Below are 23,376 nucleotides of genomic sequence, written 5' to 3'. Positions count from 1 at the left end.
AATTAGTAATGAGCAAGGGTTTGGGGGCGCTATTGTCGTAAGGGCAGGGCCGGCGAGAGCGGTCGCGGGCCCCGGGGCTGAGCAATCCCGGGCCCCTTACATGTTCCCTTATAACCTTTTACGTACTTACCACTTTGGACGGAGGTAAACTAAAATGAACATTAAGGCTTAGTTTGAACTCTTTATTAGACCATTAATGCGTTTAATTTACATGGTAAACAGTATTGCTATATCTCCAAATAAGTGAATAATAAGAACTCTGAACCTAGCCTATGTTCACTGTTCGCTGAAAACAAAACAAAACAACAACAAAAAACTCATTAATTTACTATTTATGATTTTGTTTAGACCCTATAGTTGTTGGTTCTAAGATTTTTAAAGGCTTCAAAACTAAAATGAATAAAAAAATAATATATTTAATACAACGATATCAAAGTACAGAAAAAAGTAACTTATCTATTTGTAATAGCAAAAGTTATCCCCCAATGCTCAATCAAATGCTCAAAACAAACTGATTTGTGAAGGAAATAGAAAAAGCACGTATTAAATAGTTAATAAAAGCTGAGAAAGTAAATGTTCTCAACCATCCAACCTACCCTGTACTATGAATATCTTTGCATAAATTGTTGCTAGAAATAATTAGATAGAAGTAAGCTATGCAGTTAGTCTTCCTTAATTAGAGACATTAGGCCTAATTTAGTTATTTCAATGAAATATTGCTCAAATTAACTATAGTGTGATTAATAATGTGATATTAACAGTAATTGTCTGTAGGAGAAATGAATTATGTGTGTTAATACTAGACAACTGTTACAGTTACAATGTATCCTTTTCTACATATAGTTACAACAAAATTTCCTTTCTGGCCTTTTTCAGGGCTAATTCATCAATGTTAGCATCCAGGTTGGTACACTTGACACGTTTTGTCTCCACTGCCAACAAGCCTAAGCTTGATAATCTATCTTGACATACTGTAGAGCGTAAAACATTTTTTACTCTATTTAACAGAGAAAGAGCGCTCTGCACTAGCAACGGTAGCAGGGATTGTGAGGAATATACGAAGGGCCACTGTCAGATTTGGAAATAAAGTTTCTAGATTCAAAGTTTTGATGTTATTTAGGAGATCCCATGGTGAAAGCGTTTTCTTACCAAAATTGGCTGAATATGTCAATTTCAGGCTATGCAGTTCATCAGAAAGATTATCTCCTAAATCTTTTGGGTATCGCTGGACTAGTGCAGCTGCTTGTTCTTGGATCTGGTCAGCTGTCATTTCTTTGCAAGACCACAGTACACAAAAACTGTTACACAAAGAGCGCACTGATTGGAAGCGAACTGAACAAGAATATACAACATTTAGTAATTCTTTATCCTCGGCCGCCGGGCCCCCTTTGGAGCCCCGGGCCCCAGGGCTCTGGCCCCTCCTGCCCTCCCCTCTCGCCGGCCCTGCGTAAGGGTTAGTAAGACAATCAAAATGGCGGAACCCTTTCCCGGGAAAATGTTTGTCGTCTGCTACCAGATTCAATACTTTCTTCTGTTTATTCTAAATTTGTTAGGGTTTCAAAAATCAGCAAGAAAACGTTGCGAAGTTAATAAAATGATCAAATTAACAAGCTGAGGCGAAATAGCTTTTAAGAAAAAAAAAATGAAAATTATTTTAATCTATCAGAGAGTCTAGAAGCAAAAGAGGTTAACTGAATAGCTTCGACCTGATGCGTTCTGAGGTCGTGTGAGGTTAACTTAGGTAAGTCTCCACCGGATAACGATACTATTGGCGCTGCAACAATTCTATCTTGGATGTTTCAAATATGCTCAAATACGGATGAAATACAGAATTATCCCTACATAAATAATTATATTTTAAAATGGCGAATGTAGATTAAAAATATATATATATCCTTTATCATGAACATACAATTATAAAATTTTCTATAGTAGGGTGTTAGCCATGTTTTGTATTCAAACGTCTTCAGAATCTTCGATTTGAAAGCAGTTTTCGTTTTAATTTACACTACTGCGTTCTCTTCGTATTGATTTCTTTCTAGCTTGTTTCAAACGACAGATAACACATACGCTGCAGCTTAGCTAAAAAGAAAGTAAAATTAAAAAATTTCTTAGGTTCATTTGCGTAAGTTGTGATTATTATCATTTTTAGCTGTAGTAAGTTTGGACATACTTCATTGTTGTTTCAGATAATATAAAAGTAAATGAGAATAGTACAAGCACTTATATTGCAACAATAGATTGTAATAATAATAACCCGAACACTTTGTTGGTTAATATTTGTAAATGGCTGTTATTTATATTGTTGACAACTAAATGTAGTAGAAAGTTATCTCTATCCTGATTTAGGTGTCAAGACTGTAAATTTTTTCTTTGCATACATGTACGATAAGATGGAAGTGCTTATTCAAGGGAAAGACATTGGAACGAAGGAATTCACGGAAAATTGTAAAATGTGTGTGAAATGCCATGTAAGAGGTTGCTTTTGAAGTTATTTCCCTTTTACATCTTTCATGATGAAGTTAATATGAGATAAATTCAAATATTGATTTCTAGTTGATCCCTTTTCTGCTCCGAGGGTGGATCAATATTTTAACGCGGGATTTAAATTATGCAATCCCAGCTCGCACTGAAATGCGTAAATCTTTCCATATAAAAGAAGTCCTGACTGACTCACTGATCAACGCCCAACCCAAACCGTTTAAGCTAGAAACTTGAAATTTGGACAGTGCATAGGATTTATGACGCATGCCCATATCCACGGGGGGCAAGGGGGGACGGGCCCCCCTAAACTTTGGCTGGTCCTCATAAAATTTCACGGTAGGCTTGCAAATGAACTATAATATGGTGATGAAGTATAATATGATTGGGTCGGGCCCCCCTAACTTCTACCGGGCCACCCCTAAATTTTTGGGTTGGTTACGGGCCTGTTGTGACGTAAAATACTGCTAAGGAAGGATTTTTTTGTTAAGTTCGACGGGAAAGAGGGGAAAAAAGAAGTAGCAATTAGTGCATTAAAATGTCCATATCCGAATGTCTCAAGGTTAGAGAGATGAACTTTCATATGTGCACCCTTCATCGGAATAAGATATGTGAGGAGAAAAAGGCGGGAATTACAACTATTATAATAAAAGTCAATAACTCGTTATCTCATAGGTTAGTTAGTGAGTAAAATTAAAACACCGCATAACATAAACAGTGTAACATCAATTATACGTCGGAGTAAAGAGTTCTGGACGCAGTCTGGATACGCAGAAATCCAAATATTTGGAGCAGTCATGGGCGGCGATTAGGGGGGAAAGAGGGGGCAGTTGCCCCCCCCACTTTTTTGAAGTGACCACTTAACTCTTTTAAATTATGTCATATATTTTTCGGGGATAGACTAGAATCTTCATTATTCGATTTAATAAAGTACCAAAGAAGCTTTTTACTTCCGTTTTTTCTCAAGACTGGAGGCATTATAGAACACGTTACATATGCTTTCACGCTTTTTTGCGTCGAGGCTTTTTTGCGTTACATATGCTTTCACGCTTTTTTGATGACGTCATAACTAAAAATATTTTTAATGACTTTTTTTTATTACTTTTTGCAAAGCTTACTTTTGCTCCTAGAAGATTGAAATTTTGCACACACATTTAGTATACGCCTTAGTATTTTTCAGATTTGTTTCAGATTTCTGCGTTAAAACAAGGGGTGCAGAGGGGCAGAAAAGTACAAAGAAGGAATATTTTTTATACAAGTAATCCATTTTTTCATGATTTTCTCACCTCCGGTACACGATGGAGATATGTGAGTGGTACCGTTTGAAAGTATGTTCTATTCTGAAGGGAATGATGTACGAACAATGATCATAGGATAAATAGTGATGTCTCAGGAAAATTTTATATTACATCCGGGTCATCTGGGGCATTGTGGGAATGTTCTTAGCTCATTGGTAAACATTTTCCCGCACACACGCACGTCCCGCACGTTTTCAAAATAGAAGCTTGAAATTTTTTATACACATTTAGTACACCCCTTCGTAGTTTTTTAGTTGATTTTGAAATCTGTGCGTTAACAAAGGGGGTCCAAAGGGGATCAAAATTTGAAAAAAATCAGAAAAAAATCCAGATTTTCCTCAAAATTTCCTGCCTTAGGGATATGATAGGAAAACGTAAATGGAACCGTTTGAAAAGTTGTTCTATTCTGAAGAGAATGAGGTACTAACCATGATCCTAGGATAAAAAGGGATGATGCTGTAAGCTGATTGACTGAAATTCAATAATTTACCTTTAAAAAGTCATAACTTAAAATGGTTAATGTATATAGTTTCATTTGCAAATGTAAAGTTTTTTCATATATTACTGGTTCATAGAAAAAAATGGTGCCATGTAATATTGTCGTTGCGTAAGTGTGTATTGGTTATTTGTCTTCCCGTGGAATTAAGACAGCTACAGGAATTGCGTTTTAATTGCAATTCAAAGGAATTACTATTACAATTGCGTCGTAGCATATGCTTGTAGTATTTACTGTCTTTCATTTTCTAAAAGTAATTGTATACATTTAATGGCAAGTGTGGAATTAAAAATGTAAGTTGTTCATTAATCCCCAGTTTCAATATAACTTCTACAAATAAAGCCTCATCATTCATTAGTATGATTAATAATATCCTTTCTATTTATTTGTTTTACAAATATATTATTAAATAATCTGATCACACAATTTTCCAGACAGAATTTTAAGATGTTCATGAGCAAGGAATCAAGGGTTAGTACCTATGTGCGTTGCTCTTGTCAATTTACTTAATTAAATATGAAACACGATATACGGTATTTTAACTGGAAAAGATAGTATCCTATTAGTTATAAAACCTTTCGTTAAACAAAGTGTTAGAAACAACCAGAAACACTAACATTGATATACACATATTCAGATCATATCTTGCCCCCCTCCCCCACTTGTAACGTCCAATCGCCGCCACTGGAGCAGTAATCAGAAAAAGGCTATGTAAAGTTGTTTTTAAAAATCTCTAAAATGACTCGTTTAATAAAAGTTTAGTACTAATGCACATGTTGAAAATAAGATCACTTTTACTACAAACAATTAAGGAAAACATCACTTAAAAATTGTACATCGGAAATTCCAACTGAAGATAATTTTCAAAGTGGGTTTAAAAATACAGTTACTATACGACAAACTTGGAAAAAGAGGAAGGACATTATTAAATTTCACTATAAGTATACAAATTGTACATTGCTCCCAAGGACAAAAGTGGATCTGAAAAAGTAGTGGAACGAATGACGTCACGCCATTTTCTGTGCCTATCATTGCCCATTGTAATTTTTAGGAAGTGGAGGCACGCCATAGATATTTTCTGAAAGTGGGGAAACGTCGTCTCCTGCGTTCCCCTTACTTTTGCCCGATTACTCGACAAATTTCTTCATACCATAGCAAGCAGTGGAATGCACAGAAGGGTTTCCAGATTTTAATCCTCCCCCTTTCTACACGATATTATGAAAAAAATTACATTTATATATAAATGTCCCAGTATGGGTGGAATTAATAAGGAATTCCATGTCTTGTCCCGGAAGATTGATTTATTTTGTTCACCGGGACTGTTAAAATTTCCGAATTCAATTTTATCTTTCTTGAGTAGTGAATACACGGTACGTTGGTTACAAATAGATCTAATAATAATATAAATACATAAATAATTAAAATACTAGTTTGCAAAATCGTAATCGCAAGTCTCAGAAAATATATTAATTTAAAAATTCAGCTGCGGTGACAACGACTGATCATCCCAGTAGTGGCGGATCTAGAGGGTAAAAGCTGGGGGAGGGGCAGCAAAAACCTAGACTTTGATAGCAGGTATATCATAAGTTTACTATTAACTTTCAAAAATATACTGTATAAATAATAGCTTAAATAATTTTTGTCACTCAAAAAAAAAAAAAAAAAAAAAACTAGGGCGTGCTAGTCCCCCCCTCCGGTCCCGGGGTAGATCCATCACTGCTTCCCACGGCAGTGGTTATAAGAAAAACAATTTGTGTCCCCACTTTTCCCATTTCTTTTCTTTCTTTGAACTGAAAACCTTTAAAACAAGACAGTCTAAAGATGTGTGATAATTTGAAACTTTTAGCAGGAGTAAAATTTAGTTATTTTTTTCAATCTCAGTAAGTACAGTTCTAAACATTTGTGTGTGTGTGTGTGTGTGTGTGTGTTTTGAATAGAATATCCCATAATGAAAAGTAAATGTTTTCTGCTTGTGATGATAATTATACTTTTGTGCAATTTAATTCTTCATAAAAAGTATTTTATATGCTATAAAACTGGAAATCGCACCTGAGGGTTATAAGAATATAAATCTAAATCAGGAACAATCCTATAATGCTTTGAAATCTAGCTGTACATTGTTTTAAAAATCTGTTGTAAGAAGCGTGTTCCTTGCTTCTCCGAGATAAACGGGTTTGCACAGACCTATCCTCAAATATTTCTCCAGAAATAGGACAACCCATAGGCATATACACAAACCTTGAAAATATATGAACTTGAGAGCTTGAATTCCCCTTTAGGAAATTCTATGTACGCCACTGATAGCGTGTTTACCCGAAAATAAGACCAAATCTTATACTTACATGCAGTGGCGGCAATTGGACGTGAAAAGTGTGTGTGTGGGGGGGGGGGGAGGCAAGACATGATCTTAATATTTGTATATCAATATTAGTTTTCTTGGATGTTTCTAACACTTTGACAAAAGGTTGTATAACTAATAGGATACTATCTTTTTCAGTTAAAATACCGTCTATCGTATTTCAAATTTTATTAAGTAAATTGACAACAGCAACGTAATTACGTACTAGTCCTTTGTACTCTTAAACAACGAAGGTATAAGAAGAGATTTGATACCTTGCTCATGAATATCTTAAAATTCTGTCTGAAAAATTGTGCAATCAGATTATTTAATAACAAATTTACAAAACAAATAAATAGAAAGGATAATATTAATCATAGTAATAAATAATGAAGCTTGTTTTATAGAAGATATTCCACACATGTCACTTAATGTATGTTATTACTCTTAGAAAATGAATAAACAGTAAATACTATAAGCATATACTACGACATTTACAGAAATACACAATTGCAAAATTAATTCCTTTGAATTGCAATTAAAACGCAATTCCTGTAGCATTCTTAATTCCACGGGAAGACAAATAACCAATACGTACACACGCAACGACAAATATGAATATGGCACCATTTTTTGTATGAACCAGTAACACATTCAAAACCTTTACATTTCCAAATGAAACTACACTGTTAAAAATACTTTCTTAAATCTAAGAAACTGTTTCTTATCTGTGCACCGAGAAAATATTTTCTTAGAAACAAAATCTTTTCTGAGATTTTCTTAGAAAATCTTTTCTTGAAATTCTCATTAATGAGAAATGGAGAAAAGAACAGGATGTTGTATAAAGTGGAACGAGACACCACAGTGTTGCTTTTTTAATGAATGAGAAGTGCTAAATCTCATTTCTAAGAAAATATTGTCTCGGTGCACAGATAAGAAACAGTTTCTCAAATTTAAGAAATTGTTTTTTACAGTGTATATACATTAAGGGCCACTTCAAAAAAGTCGGGGCCACTGCCCCCTCTTTCCCTCCCTAATCGCCGCCCCTGCTTATATGCAGGGGAGCGATCGGGGCAATCCCCCCCTCAGAAGAGAGTAGCAGTATTACAATCCACTGCCCCCCCAGAAGTCTATCCTGGATCCGCCCATGCATATATGTATAAAGAAGTGAGCTTGGTTTCACAGTGTGAAGATATTATAGACTTCCAAACTATGTGAATTTAATACTCAAACGAATTAGTACATCTATAGACCCCTAAACTATTTGTTGCAATAGAGGAATACGATCAAAGACAGAATCTATTTCTCGGAGGCTGAATCATGCCGAAAAGCCATTACTTGGTATCTCTTACTGTTTTTGCTTTATGGAGATGAACATTAAAACCGGAAGTGGCAATATGTCTATCACTTCCGGTTCCAATAGAGAAATAAAAGAAAAGATGAAATACATTCTTGATATTGAATCCATATCGAAAATCATCTTGACGCCATTTTCGTTTTATCCATTATGCAACCAGTGTTGTAACCGAAAAATCTTAAATTTACACCGCTTTCGGTTTCAACAAATGGGCCCTATATTCAAAAATCGAGACAAAAATCGTTCTTGGGATGCTGAATCTCTATCAAAAACAGTTCTTTGATATCTTTTTACTGTTTTTGATGTACGAAAAAATGAGTATTGAAACCAGAAGTAGTAGTATATTTCAACCATTTCCGGTTTCAGTAGTGTTGAACGTTGTGATGATACGTTCTCTTGAGACGTTGAACCGATTGCTAAAAGTAACTTGTCGCTTTCTGTTAACGACTTTTGTTCTTTGACGATGTAAAATCTTTCAGTTTATCGTCTCACGTAGGGATGTGCACGAGACAAGAGTTGTGGCTGTCTCGTCTCGAAAATGTGTTGTAAAAGTGATGTCTCGACTCGAAAACTGTATTGGAAGAGCCGTGTCTCGACTCGAATTTTGTCAGGAAAATCCTGTCTCGACTCGTCTCGTGCGCATCCCTAGTCCCACGTTTATGCATGTTAGGCTGAGACGGATGACTTAGGCAAGTGAATAATGACGGAAGAATTGGTAAAGTGATAATGTGGGAGGAAACGGGAGTGCCACGAGAAAACTCACGTACACGATATTGTCCACCAGAAACTTACTTGGCCGAGTATCGAACCAGGGTCCCCACGCACCACAGATAAGCGCTCTACCATTGACAAGTAAAGAGTCCAAAATGAATGAATCGAGATTAGGGATGGCCACATTTTTTCGAAAAATGGCTTTTTCGAAAACGAAAAACGAAATTTTTTTCGAAAAATGAAAAACGAAAATTTAAAAAAAAACGAAAAACGGAAAATTTTTCGAAAAAGCGAAAAAAAAAAGAAAAATGAAGTTTCCGAAAGTCGAAAAACAGATTTTTCGAAAAAGGCCATCCCTAATCGAGATGCGCGATGAAGCATAGTGCGCCTGATAGAGGATGGGAAAATATGTGTATGTGCAAAATTATAGCGGCTGAGCGCCATAAGAAACGAAGGGGGACGAGGGGGTCAAAGTTGGTGGGAGAAGGGCTATGCTATGTTATTGAAATTCATCAAATAAACTGTTGAATCGTGAAAATAGTGAAAGATAGACAATGCAAACGGTAGTAGTTTCACATATTGGCAAAAGAAGAATGAACAGAGTGGATCACGAAGTTCCGCCGCCATCTTGAAATCCACGATTTTGAAATTGTGATATTTTTTGAAATGGAAAGGTAGTCATGTGATGTATCAATTAGGGCCAGCATGTTCTCTCAATTATGAACTTAAGTGATCGTTATCTGTACTTATTGCAGGATTTAGTGTCATCTTTATAGTTATTTACGAAAATCTGACACTTATATGTTGAAAGTTTGGATTATAACGAAAACATATGTAAGTTAAACATAAATCTACAACTCAAAAAAAAAAAAAGAAAAAAGAAAAAAGAAAGAAAAAGAAATGTGATATCCAAATTATAAATTATTACATTATTATTATCAAATTTCACTGTTGAATATTAAAATTCACTGCTGAACGGACTGCAAAATACCGCGTGTTTCTCTCACTTATAGTCCTTGTTCTATGTTCTATTTTGTTCTATAAACGTGGAAATGGTTGATTTCTTCCACTTCTGGTTTGTATACAGTGTCAGACTAGTATATGAAATGTATTCTTGGGTCGCTGAATCGATTGCAAAAATGGCTTCTCGATACCTTATACCGTTTGCGCTCTATTGAAGTCAGTATTGAAACCGAAAGCAATGGTAAATTTCAACCGCTTCCGGTTTTGGTAGTGTCACAGATTGTGAAGATATGTTCCTTAAGGCGCTGAATCGATTGCAAAAAATTCGTTTCTCGCCACTTTACCCCCCTTCCCATAATTTGTACGGTATCATCCCAGTATTCACGGCACAGTTTTCAGCAAAGAAACAACTTCTTGGGTATTTTCCTGAGGGCAATATAAAGTATTTTTGCGCAACCGAAGTAGGAAACATAAAGAAACAAACAAAACATTAGAGATTAAAAGTTAGAACATATTGCTTGTGCTTAGAAAGTTAATTCAAATTATTGATTCATTTGTATTCTAGAGAGGGGCCACGGCTTCCTAAGTGTCTCGCCCCTTGCGAACGTCAGTGGCGGTATCCAACTGAAAACGAAGATTCCCTCACCTTGACCGAGAATATTCTATTAGACTGTATATGATCATAACATGCACATACTGCATTCAATGCAACTCTGTAAAATTTATGTAAATACGTAATTCATCTGAGGTTGCACACATATGGTATACTTAAGTTTTCCTTGCTCCCTTCTGGCGTCGTCACTGCTGTTAGGTTTGCAAACTGACCAGCATTTTTACTGACTGATCGATATTTTTTACCAGGTTCAACTATATATATATGTGCCGTTTAATATATTTCAAGGTTTAAAACACAATTATTCTTCATCTGTTTTGAAGATTATGAGGGAGTGTTGGTAATTTTGTTTTTCAGAGTTGGCAGCCCTACTTGGTGTCTACAAGAGGAACAGGTAGTGATGCAACTTTAGCGAGCCAAGGAGAACTAGTTAAAAACAGTTAAAATCTATTATTATCTATTCAATTATCACGTAGCCTCGGTGCTGAAGAAAAAAAAGTAAATTCCAGACATATTAACTTTTTAAACTTAGCCTTTGTCATTTCAGAAGTAAAAATGAAATTAAAAATAAAATTATACTGAAAGCTAGGATGTTACATGGCAAATGTCAATACTTTAAATGAAATGAAATACCGGTACTTCAATTTAGCGTCCGATAGTTTGTGATCTTTTTCTAGGCTAAGGGAGGCGATGATTAAGGCAAGTGAATGATGATAGAAGAATTGGTGGAATGATGAAGTGTGAAGAAACGAGGGTATCGCGAGAAAATTCGCGGACACGATGTTATCCACCACGAACTTACTAGTCCGAGGATCGAACCAGGGACGCCACGCAGCAGAGGTAAGCACTCTACCACTAAGCCACCGTGCCCCCCTTCAATACTTCAAATTGTTTGATATACTTGTCTGTGTAGGTGTGCACTCAGATTGTTGGGAGGTGGTCTAAGCTTGGAAGGAAAGGAGCAATTACAACAAGCCGCTATGTCTATATAGTATTGAACGAGTAATATTCTGCACCTAAAATAATGATAAGTAAATTACTTCCACCCATATTTTCAGGGGGGAAAATGATAAATTGTTTTTATAAGAGAAAGGATACAGATGGAGTGTAAGAGCAAATTTTCATGCCACATCAATCATTTCCCTGTTAAACAAGTATAGTTTTATTAAGAAACCGCACAAATATATGTTGAGTAATGACGTTTTTTTTGGGGGGGTGTGTCTGGACCAGGCCCGTGTCCAGGGGGGTCTAGGGGGGCTGGGCCCCCCTAAAATTTTCACGGTAGGCTTGCAAATAAACTATAATATGGTGATGAATTATAATATGGTTGGATCGGGCACCCCAACTTCGGCCGTGCCCCCCCCTACATTTTTGGGCTGGCTACCGGCCTGGTCTGGGCCCTGTGGTCCCCCTTGAGTGCGCCTTTGACTCTGTGTATTCTGTTATTCCAACCAGTATCTTTCCTGAGTACGTCCTTTCATTATGGTATACTCCAGTGACGGCTTGAGAGTATGCAAAAAATCCTACAAAAAGAAAAAGAAAAAAAAGAAAATCTATGAGTTATTTCTTTTTGACTCCATACGTAATAGGAAGAGTGTAGCCGGTCATCACAATACACCTAAATGGATGTTTCTTTAATTCTTGGGATACCGTGGTGGTTCAGTGATAGAGTATTTACCTCTGGTGCATGCGGTCCCTGGTTCGATCCCAGTTCGCGCCAAGTAAACCTTGTGACGAACAAACACCGTGTGCGTTGGTTTCCTCGGGGTTCTCCCGTTTCTTCCCACGTTCTTCACTCTACCATTTCATTCATTTCTCATCATCACCTTCTCCTTTAGCCTAGCCGGCATAACAGTGGGACATAAAACTCAAAGATTTCATTTCATTTTTCAAGAAGAGCGCATATTATAGTTTTAAATACTTATTTATTTTTTAAAGTTATTTTACAGTTTTTACTTACATAGTTGTATTAATAATTTACATAAAAATATGCAACACTATAACGTGTTACCACCACCAACATATTTTTTAAGATCGGAATCCCGTTATAAGTAAAATAAATACGTAATACATAACTAACAAAATAAAAGTGCAGCGTATGTTTGATTTAATGTATTTCTAATCTCAATATTAATTTTCCTACAAATTGCGAAGCTCTTATCAAAAAAAAAAAAAAAAAAAAAAAAAAAAAGCCAAGTGAGTATACGTCACCTCAGATTGTGAACTTTCTAAGATCAGAAACATCCGAGTTCATTTCCTCACAAATATGAAGCTCCAAAGATCAAAACAAAGCCGAGTTCATTTTCTCACAAATTGCAAAGCTTCTTCAAATCAGAAACAAAGATGAGTTTCGAGGTTTGACCAGAAAGAAACCGAACTCAAAGTAGTTTTCTCCAGTATTAATACATCGTTTTCAGCGTGTCTTCCACCACTGGAACGCATCCAGAAACACCTTTTTTAATACCCTGAAGGTCTGGTAGCAAATGTTTTGGTATCTCTTCTATAGATTGCATATGGCTATCTTTCAGAGTGAATTTCAACTTGCGGAGTAAGAAGAAGTCTGCAGGTGCCAAAATAGGTAAGTAGGGTAGTTGAGGAACATCAGTTGTATTGTTCCTCACCAAAAAATTCCTGATGTCATTATGCAGCATCCATGTTCCATTTTTCCAAACTTCCAGTCTCTTCTCCCTCACAATCTCCCTTAAACGACTCATTACTTCTAAATAATAGTCTTTGTTGGTGATTTGATCATGTGAGTCATATTCGTAATGAATAATACCACAAAAATCAAAGTAAACCATCAGCATTACTTTAACGTTTGAGCGGTTTTAACGTGCCTTTTCGGGTCTTGGCGAAGATTTTCCAATCTATTGAGATAATTGTACGTACGTTTGTCTCAACGTCACAGCCATAGATCGAAGTCTCGTCACCTGTTATGATGCTTTTCAAGAAGCTCTCGCCTTCGTTTGCAGGAGTCAAAAGATCTTCACAGATTTCCACACGTGTTTCTTTTTGTATGTTTGTTGGTACCCATGGAACGAATTTTATACCAACACAATGCATGTTCAGTTTCTCAACTAAGATCACATGACAGGATGATTTCGGTCAAACAACGAATTTTCCATATATCACGCACTTTCTGAATGTGAACGTCATCACATAATGTTGATGGGCGTCCGGGTTTACCTTTGTCTTCGATGAATGTTCTTTCCGCTTTGAAACGCTGAAACTACTCATAACGCTGGGTTCAGCTTACGCATTATTCTCCGAACGCTTTCTGTAACACTTTCAAAGTTTCTATGAATGTTTTCCCCAATTTGGACTAATTTTTGATGCACACACACACTTTTATTCCTCTATTTTCATAATACCACAAAATCGCCGCAAGTGCGCAACCAACTTCACTCCAACGCTTGCAGTCGCGTAATGATACAAGGTAGAACGATGCAGTTACCATTAAAATACTTGGAAATAATCCCACTGTGCAACACTAGTAAACACGTGAAGGATAGTTTCGTTGATATTTTTTGAAAGTTCGGTATCGGAAAAGCCTCGTATTTAGCCTCAAAGTTTCAACTTCTTAAGATACATCCGAGGTTATTTTCCCACAAATATGAAGCTGCCAACACCAGAAACGAAGCCAAGTTTATTTTCTCACAAATTGCGATGCTGTTAAAATCAGAAACTAAACCTAATATATTTTCCCATAAATCGTGAAGTTTCTAAGATCAGAAACGAAGACAGTTCATTTGTTCGCAATTTGCGAATCTCCAAGATCAGAAACAAAACAAGACATGAAATGAAATGAGTTTTACGTCCCACGATTAAGCCGGCTAGGCTAAAGGAGATGGTGATTATGAGGAATGAATGAAATGGTGGAATGAAGAAAGTTGGAGGAAAGGGAAGAACCCCGAAGAAACGATCCCAGGACATGGTGTTTGTCCACCACAAGGTTTACTTGGTGGGAGCTGGGATTGAACCCGGGACCCCATGCACCAGAGATAAACGCTCTACCACTGAGCCACCGCGGCCCCAAACAAAACAAGAGTTCAGTTACTATAAATTGCAGTGCTCCTAATATAAGAAACATTTAAGTTCAGTTCCCCCAAATGACGAAGCTGTTAATCAGAAACGAAGCAAAGTTCATTTTCCTCTAACGAAACAGTTCATTTTCCAACAAATTGCAAATCTCTTAAGATCAAAACTCAAGCAGAGTTTCTCTGCCCACAAATTGCAAAGATCCTAAGATCAGAAACGAAGTCGAGTTTATTTTCTCACGAAGTTCGAAGGTATTAAGTTCAAAAAAGAAGAGTTCATTTTCCCATAAAATACGTAGGTTCTAAGTTCAAAAACGGAAACATGTTCATTTTCCTGTAAATTGCGTAGCTCTTAGGTCAGAAACGAAGCTGAAAGCATTTCCCACGAATTGCGAGGCTTCTAAGATAAGGACAGGGGCTGATCCAGGGGGTATTTTATATATAAATAAAACCCATCCTAGAGTTTGGAGCTCTTAAAAGTAGCTCTAAGTAGCAGTATTACAACCCAGCACCCCCGCCCCACAAGTCCGTCCTGGATCCGCCCCTGGATTAGGAACGAAACTTTGTTCATGTTTTCCACAAATCGCGAAGCTCTTAAGGTCAGAAAACGAAGTCAGAATGTTTTTTCCCAGAAATTACGAAAGTCCTAAGATCAGGAACGATGTATATACATATAGAAGTTTTTTCTCAGAATCACCTGCCGAACGTTGTAATAGTAACTCTAAAAGGACGTTGTAGGTACTAAATATGACAATTGTCATTACCTCGTGTAAAATTTAGAAATTTTAGGAATACATGTGCATATTTCTATCTAACGAGGAAAAGAGAAAACGTTTAGCCTCCAACCCTGCTTTAGAATTGTTATTTTGCAGTTTTCGTGGCAGAGAAATGAGTTGTGTATACTCCCTTTCTTTAGTTCCGTGTTGGATAGCAGAAGAGTAATGCATCCATTTCACCTGTCATTTGCTTGTGTAAGCCCATCTTTTTATATTAGCTTCCCGTGGGCGGTCGACATAATCAGGAATGCGAGATGCGGGCAGCGAATATTAGCAGTAAATCACTGAAGATTGGTGCTAAAAGACAGGCAGAAACAGCCTAGTTGATGAAAATATATTGTACTTACAGTAGTCCTGTTGTTGGATTGTTTTCCTCCGTGTGTGTTATAAAGCGCAATTCTCTACCGTTAGAAAAATCATAAACCTAGTTGTTTCGGAAATATTAAGTCACTAATATCGTTTTAACGCAAGAAAAAAGACTAGTATTTAGTAGCTTCAAATATGGCGTAGGAATATATGAATAAGTTAAATAAAATTATTATTATTATCAGTGGCGGATCTAATCTGAAGCCGGGGGCCCTAGCCCCCAGATTTTTGAGTGATAAAAAAAGCTATTATTTATTATACTAGCGGAATACTTGGTCCTCGCACGGGGAGAATACGTTTCATTTTGGACATAAAGGGTTTAATTTGGTTTTAAACGGCATCGGAAGTGTCACTGCTCGTCTCAGCGACCCCGAAAACTATGGCTTTGATGTTAATATCGGTCGTTTTCGATCTTTTTTGAATATCCCCCCTTCCCTACGTTCTACCGCCAAAGTGAAATGATAAAAACATCCAAGACCCTAACTTCAATATGTTGAAAATTTGATCGAGATCGGTTTGGTGGTTCAATCGGTACGAAGTCACGAATCATTTTTTATATATATAGACTTTTGAAAGATTATAGTGAACTTATGATATAGGCCTACCTATCAGTCTGGGTTCTTGCTGCCCCCCCTTCCAGTTTTTACGTTCAAGATCTTCCAGTGATTATTATTTATGTATCCTAATAATTGAGATTTATTTTCTGGTGTTTAATACGTGAAACCATAACTATCTTCCGAAACATTTGCAGAAGGTAGAAGTTGAAATTTAATCTATGTAAATGTAAATGAAATCGATGTTTTCTATTATGTCATCACGGAAAAATGGCTGATCCGTTTGAAGTGAATTTTTAGGCATGTGCGGTTAGCATTTGGCTCCAGTCGGGTTTCAAAAACACTGGATTCAAAAACAGTCTTTCGGCTTTTATTCGAGCATTTGTGTACCCAACTGAGGTCATAATGTATTGTTGTGTATAATGGACTAATCGAAAGGTATTTAACAACATTACGTGTCTACACATCGTATGATTCGAATGAAGCATATGAAAGATCTTTAATTTCGTTGTATGTATCATCGTAGACTTGTTGCTAATTAATTGGATTTTCGGGTTTGATGCTGATGGGAATTTTCTCGCGTGTATAAACTGCAACTGTCTTAAAATGTATTTTTAAGGAATTTAAATTACGAAAACTCCTTCACAAATTTACTAAGAGAAGAAATGAAATGAAATCTTTCAGTTTAACGTCCCACGATTATATCTTTCAGGCTAAGGGAGACGGATGATTAAGACAAGTGAAATATGATGAAATAATTGTTGGAATGATAAAGTGGGAGGAAACGGGAGTACCCCGAGAAAACCCACGGACACGATGTTGTCCACCAAAATTTACTTGGCCGGGGATCGAAGTAGGGAACCCACGCAGCAGTGATAAGCGCTCTACTGTTGAGCCACGATGCCTAGGGGTGGGCACGAGCGAGTTTTCTTGAAACTCGACTCGACTCGAAACAGACATTTTTGAGCTCGACTCGAGAACTCGGCTCGAAAAATTTTCTCAAACTCTACTCGAATTTCGGTCGAGTTTCGAGTCGAGTCGAGCCAAATCAAGCCAAACCTTGTTTCAATACTCTCTTCAAGAATCCTACAGAGACAATATAATTATCAATGATAGTACTACTACTACTATTACAAAATAATAATAATAATAATAATAATAATAATAATAATAATAATAATAATAATAATAATTATTATTATTATTATTATTATTATTATTATTATTATTATTATTATTATTATTATTATTATTATTATTATTGTCCTATAACAATACCGTACACAAACGACCCAGCCGGCTCGAGTCTTCAGTTTAGTCCAACCGAGCTCATCCCAACCGCATCGGCTCGAGACGACGGCTCACCTGAGCCAAACAAAACCGAGCTCATGGCTCACCTCAACCGAGCCGGCTCGAGCTATCAGCTCAGTTGAGCCAAGTCAAACCGAACCCAACCGATGGACTCGTTTCAACCGAGCAGGCTTGAGTCGATGGTTCAACTGAGCCGAGTCGAACCGAGTTGATGGTTCATTCAAACCGAGCCGGCTCGAGCCATCGGCACAATCTAGTCAATGGCTTAGCCTATTCCCACCGAGCCGAGCCAGTGGCTCATCCCAACCGAGCTGGGTCGAGTTGTTCGCTCAGTTGAACCGAACCGAGCCAGTTGACATCACTACCCGCGTTGGACTTGTGCTTGGGTTCAAAAATTAGACCGTGCAGTTCTAGCGTTGATGGTAAGAATTTTATTATATACAAATATTGGTGCTCACGACATTTGAGGCTGTCTCGTTATAAAACTCTATTGTCGTCTCGTTATCACGGCGAGACGAGACGCGAGCAGTGTCTCCTTTTGTGAGCAACACTAAAAGTAATTAACATTACTGCTTACATTTCTCATGGCTTTCGTTTTCCATTCTAATCAGGGCATTATTTTTCAAAAACGAGCTAAAACGAGCTGAACGAGCGAGTCGTTTATCAAAACTCGACTCGACTCGAAACTCGTCCTCAAAAACAGTGACTCGGCTCGGAACTCGACTCGAGGAAATTACATTTGACTCGAGTTGTAGCTCGACTCGAATTCGAGTCGAGTCGAGTTTTAGCTCAACTCGTGCCCATCCCTAACCATGCCTCCACCCTTAAAATAAAACTGTCGTAGTTATAAAGTGTTAACTTTATAGGTAAGGAAGAAAACTATTTATAAAAGAAACTTGGTGATTTTAACCGTTTTGGGGAATTATAACGTTATTTCAATGTGTGGAAGTATTAATTATTGTAGAGAAATACATACAAATTACAATTATTGTAAATTAAACATTGATAACAGTTCAGAATTTATTTTGTGTTGCGATAGTCTTATTCTGTGGGTGTGATATTTACTGTCTGTCCGTGTGTCCGCGCGTCCTTCTGTCCCGGAGACAAAAAATCTGAAGTATTTGATAAATCATCGTCAATTTTGGCCGGGGTGTAAAGGATCAAAACTTAGGAATGGAGTTCATTGACAAAGACTATCTTCAAACTCGAAGCAGCAGAAATAAGTCATTTTTATTCAAGCTTTAACTTTGATCGTCATAGAGCAAAACGGTAATAGATAGCGAGAAGCGATTAGCTGCAATCGATTCAGCGTCTCAAGGATACATTTCATCTCCATCCTTAACTCTCTACTAACACCGGAACTGATAGAAATCCCTATAACTTCCGGTTTTAATACTGCCCTGTCGCGACAAAACGCTGTAACTTTGGCGGAGCAGTTTTGAGAAAAAGAGCCGTAAAGTCGCCACAGACCGGCTAATTTCCTACTTACATCGAAATTCTCTTTGGTATATTTTCAAAAGTATTTGACTCAGCTCAATGCTGGGCCTGGTGAACATAAATATCGGTGGCGGGAAATTCAAAAATGCTTATAGCGACAAAACAATGTAACTCAAGTTACAGCGTTTTGTCGCGACACGCCAGAATATTGATCTACATAGAGTGAAGTCATTAAAAATGAAATGAAATCTTTCAATTTAACGTCCCACGATTATGCCTTTCAGGCTAAGAGAGACGATGATTAAGGCAAGTGAATGATGATGGAAGAATTGATGGAATGAGAAATGTAAAGGAACGGGAGTATCTAAAGAAAATCCACGGGCCCGATGTTGTCCACCAGCAAAGACGATAATAGATAGCGAGAAGATTTTTTTTTTGGGAATCGATTTAGCGTTCTAAGAATAGATACGAGCTATTCTCTCAACTCTCTTTTCAAACCGGAAGTAACAGAAAACCACTTCCGGTTTTAACGTTTATCACTTCACCATAGAGCAAACACGGTAATATGTACCTAGGTTTTTTTACAATCAATTAGGCGTCCCCAAAAATGTATTCGTCGGTTTTTCAGTATTAGTTGAGAAAATATCACGTCATGTAAACCAAACTCGTTCACGTGGTGTACAAACGACACTGTTAGTTGTTAACATTCAACAATGTGAAAACACCTGAAAATGAAAATTGAACAGTTTAAAAGGAGCACTGTAGGTAAGGCTTTTTGCTTTATTTGAGTGGCTTACAACGTTAATTTGTGATAAGTTATATCATACTGCAAATATTGTACTTATGTATATACCATTGCTATATCCTAAGTGTTTCTCGATCGCGTGTATAAGCTGCGTTCTTATCTTTTTTTACTTAAAAAAAAACAACTTATACAAGGGTTACGAGATTACCTGTTTTTAACACTTTTTTTCTCGTCCCCTGTATCATAGTTAACTGTTGCATAATGTTTGTTTTCCTTTAGCTCCAAGAAACAGAAGAGTAAACACAATTCACACTGTTAAGGTAAGGTAATGGTTATTCTCTTTCCTTCTTGTATGCACAGTTCATTTTAATCTCTTTGCGTGGAGTGACAAGAGAAGTATATTAATTTGTAAGGACTTTGGTTTACCAAAACCCCTTTATATATTTACCATGTCCGTTCGTCTGAAAACCGAATAAGTCTCAAAAATCAGTCATCACCAAATTTGGTCAGAAGGTAAGAATCAACTTCGTTTCTGGACCCGATACTCAAACTGGAGGAGTCAGGAACTAAACATTTCCGGTTTTAACGTTGATCGCTGCAAGACAAACACGGTAATAATAAAGATGCTCGGATTACTGCAATGAAATATTCACGGAATGTTTATGAAATATCTGGTGATGTGGGCTATGGCTTCATCTTGTTAGAACACAATATTTTGTTCCAAAGCAACATTTGTAGTTCTGGTCAAGAAAAAAGGAGCTTATTTGCGTGTACGTTGAGTTGATTTTAACGTACTTTTCAGCAGCGAGGCTATATTAGACGGGACCGAGGCCCCTATCCACGGGAGGCTGGAGTGGGCCGGGCCCCCTAAATTTTCCCTGTCCCCCCAAAATTTTCACGGTAGGCATGCAAATGAACTATAATATGGTGATGAACTATAATATGGTTGGGTCGGCCCCCCTAACTTCTACCGCTCCCTTTCATTTTTGGGCTGGCTACCGGCCTGACGGGACCTACTGATTAACGTGGAAACCGAATCACGTGAGCTCCCGCCGGGAATAGAACCCGCGTCTCCCACGCCAAACTCGCGTACGCTAATCGCTTAACCACGAAGGAGGTCTTGCGTGTACGTGTAACCGTTGCAATTCACTCTTATCATTACGCTCTCTTGAAAAAAAAAAAAAAAAGTAGTCTGGGCCAGTAACGCTATTTTGTGGATATTCACCTGTCACAGGAGTGAATTCAGGGGTCGTCCATGCAGTTGTCTTGGATTTTCCTGAGAAAAGTACCTGAGGTTATGCTGGTTGACAAACTCATTTAAGTAAAAATATGCCTCGTCACTCATAAAGGTTTATCGTAAAGAAGAACTTGCGTCTGTACAGCAAACGCTACCCGTTGCCCATAATCTGCTGCGAGTAATTGCTGCATACAGACAGTCTTATGCGGACAGAATTTGAGATTGGTTTTCAAAATTCTCCTAATAATCGACACTGTGTTTGTGTAACTTAACATGAAACGCATAGTATGTGTAGATTACTATGAGAGTATCATACATATAAGGCATTTGCTGAAGTAAAGTTCTATTTTTTTTTTAATTAAAAACTCTAAAAGAAATCAACAAACAAAATAAAACAAATTGCATTAAAAAGTGTGAAGAATAATCGTTTCCAAGAAAATTACTTTTTAAAAATAAAATCTATCTCTGCATGACTAAAAAGAAGAATATGGCTAGTGCTGTCATTATTATTATTATTATTATTATTATTATTATTATTATTATTATTATTATTATTAATCTGCCATTTGGCAAGTCCTAGGACTAACGAGTTTTTTTAATTTTATTATCATTTTTAGGTTTGGTCCTGGAAACATTCCTTCCATACTTCTCAATCTTCAGCTTCATTTTTTAACTCCCAATATTTTCTTATATTTTTCAAATCATCGATCATTTATGTTCTTCTTCTTCCTACTCCTCGGTTTTCTTCCATCTTTCCCTCTATGGTGGTATGAAGAAGACAATTTCTTCGCAAGATATATCCAATTCAATTGTTCTTCCTACGAAGGATGCTGGCTAAAAGTATTCTCTTCTCTCCTGTCCGTTTTAAAACATTTTGTTTGTTACTTTCTCTGTCCATTTTATCTTTTTCATCTTCCTCCAACACCACATTTCGAAGCTCTGTGAATATCTATTTCTTCATAGTGCTCCATATATAACACTTGACCAACTTCTTCCATAGTCCAATATTAAGCCTGCTAGTTAAGAGAGATATTTTCTTGTTGAATGCTTCTTTGGCTAGCAATTTTTACCCTGATCCAGGGACGTACGCAAGGTGTGGGTCGTGGAGGTCCGGACCCCCCCCCAAAATTTCGACTTTATGTAAATTTAGCCTAATTTTAGGGGCAATTTTAGAAATTTAAATATAAAATACCCTCATATTGAGTTTGGACCCCTCCCGAAATAAATTCCTACGTACGCTACTGCCCTGAACTCTGGTGCAGTAAGCGTCCCTTGTCAAAATACTTCCCAGACATTTGAATGATGACCTCCTCAAGTTTTCTTTGTTCTACTCTGACCCGCAAGGACGCGTTTCCACGGGTGTGGTGGACAAACATCGTGCTCGTGGGTTTTCTCGGGATTTTCCCGTTTCTTCCCTCTTCCTTCATTCCACCATTTCATTCATTTCTCGTAATCACCGTCTCCTTTAGCCTAATCGGCATAAATGTGGGACGTAAAACTCAAAGATTTCATTTCATTTTTTTTTCCACGGGATATTATCATGACTTTCGAATTTTCGATGTCTTTTTCATTCCAATATAGTTTCCCAGTGTCAGCTATTTTGTCAATCATTTCCTGCAGTCTTTCTTCAGTCATACCTAAACTTGTTAATGATCTGCCCTCCAATCTTGAAGTCTCGAATTCCCATTAATGCTTCCTACATTAAACATTCACTGTAAATGTTGAATGATTGGGGCGACAAATTACACCCAATCTCCTGGGGTGACTCCTCTTCCAATCTCCGCACTATTGGTGTCTCTTTCCTTCAAGCGCAACATCATTCGTCTTATGTACAGATTGCGAAAGAGTCGTCGGTCTCTCCAGTTGACCCTTGATTTATAAGTGAGAATTGGAAGAATTTATAAATTGGTTGTTTGGAAGCACTCTCCCATGGTTTCCTTTTTAGTCATGAATAAGTAGTTTTTTTTTTAATATTTTTCTTGGAAACGGAATTACTTTTTTCTTATTAGTACTTATTTTGTTCGTTATTTTTTAAAAGTAAGCCTGTTTTTTAAAATAAGATATTCAGTTTTATTTTATTTGAAAATATGGTAACCTCTAGCTAGTGTACGCAAGAATACGTTATGCGATTCCGATTTTGTGTTAGGTCCACGTCTTAAATAGAGTTGGGCTTGATACTTAAATTTAAAAAAGAAAAAAATCTATAAAATTCTGTTGCACATAAACTAATTGTAGAAATACTTTTTAAAGTGAATTTACATGTCTATAGCGTCAAGACATAGTAAATACAAGTTACTCTGTGGCATAAAACTTCTTGTGGAACTTCCGGTATTAGCTTTAGAACTAGCTTACAAAATGACAGTTATTTTCTTACCTATAACATATAGTGCAAGCGTTTTTTTTAAAAAAGAAAGAAATTATTTAGATTTTTTCAAGGTTATACAAAAAAAGGTAATAAAAATATTCAAGGAATGCTAGTCATGTTTTGTTATAAGTTTGCGTGACAGCTATTCGTATTATTGTTATATATTATTGGAAGAATGGGGAAAAATCAGAAATATCGCGATTTGCGTGGTGTTTGTTAAAGTGTAAATAGTTAATGTATATATTTCGTACTTTCTTTTAATTTTAATAGCTGTTCGGTAAAGTTTATGTT

General features: G+C 36.8%; 1 protein-coding gene across 1 annotated transcript in view; it reads left to right on the top strand.

Annotated features, from left to right (window-relative positions):
* The window catches only part of Galphao (G protein alpha o subunit), a 362,612-nt gene that overhangs the window by 949 nt on the left and 338,287 nt on the right, over positions 1 to 23,376 (top strand). The gene's annotated exons all lie outside the window — the stretch shown is intronic.

This window comes from Thermobia domestica, chromosome 1, assembly GCF_964235325.1.
Source record: "Thermobia domestica chromosome 1, izTheDome1.hap1.1, whole genome shotgun sequence".
NCBI classification, from domain to species: Eukaryota; Metazoa; Arthropoda; class Insecta; order Zygentoma; family Lepismatidae; genus Thermobia; species Thermobia domestica.
The sequence above is the reverse complement of the archived record's forward strand: the minus strand, read 5'-3'. Positions and strand labels throughout refer to the sequence as shown.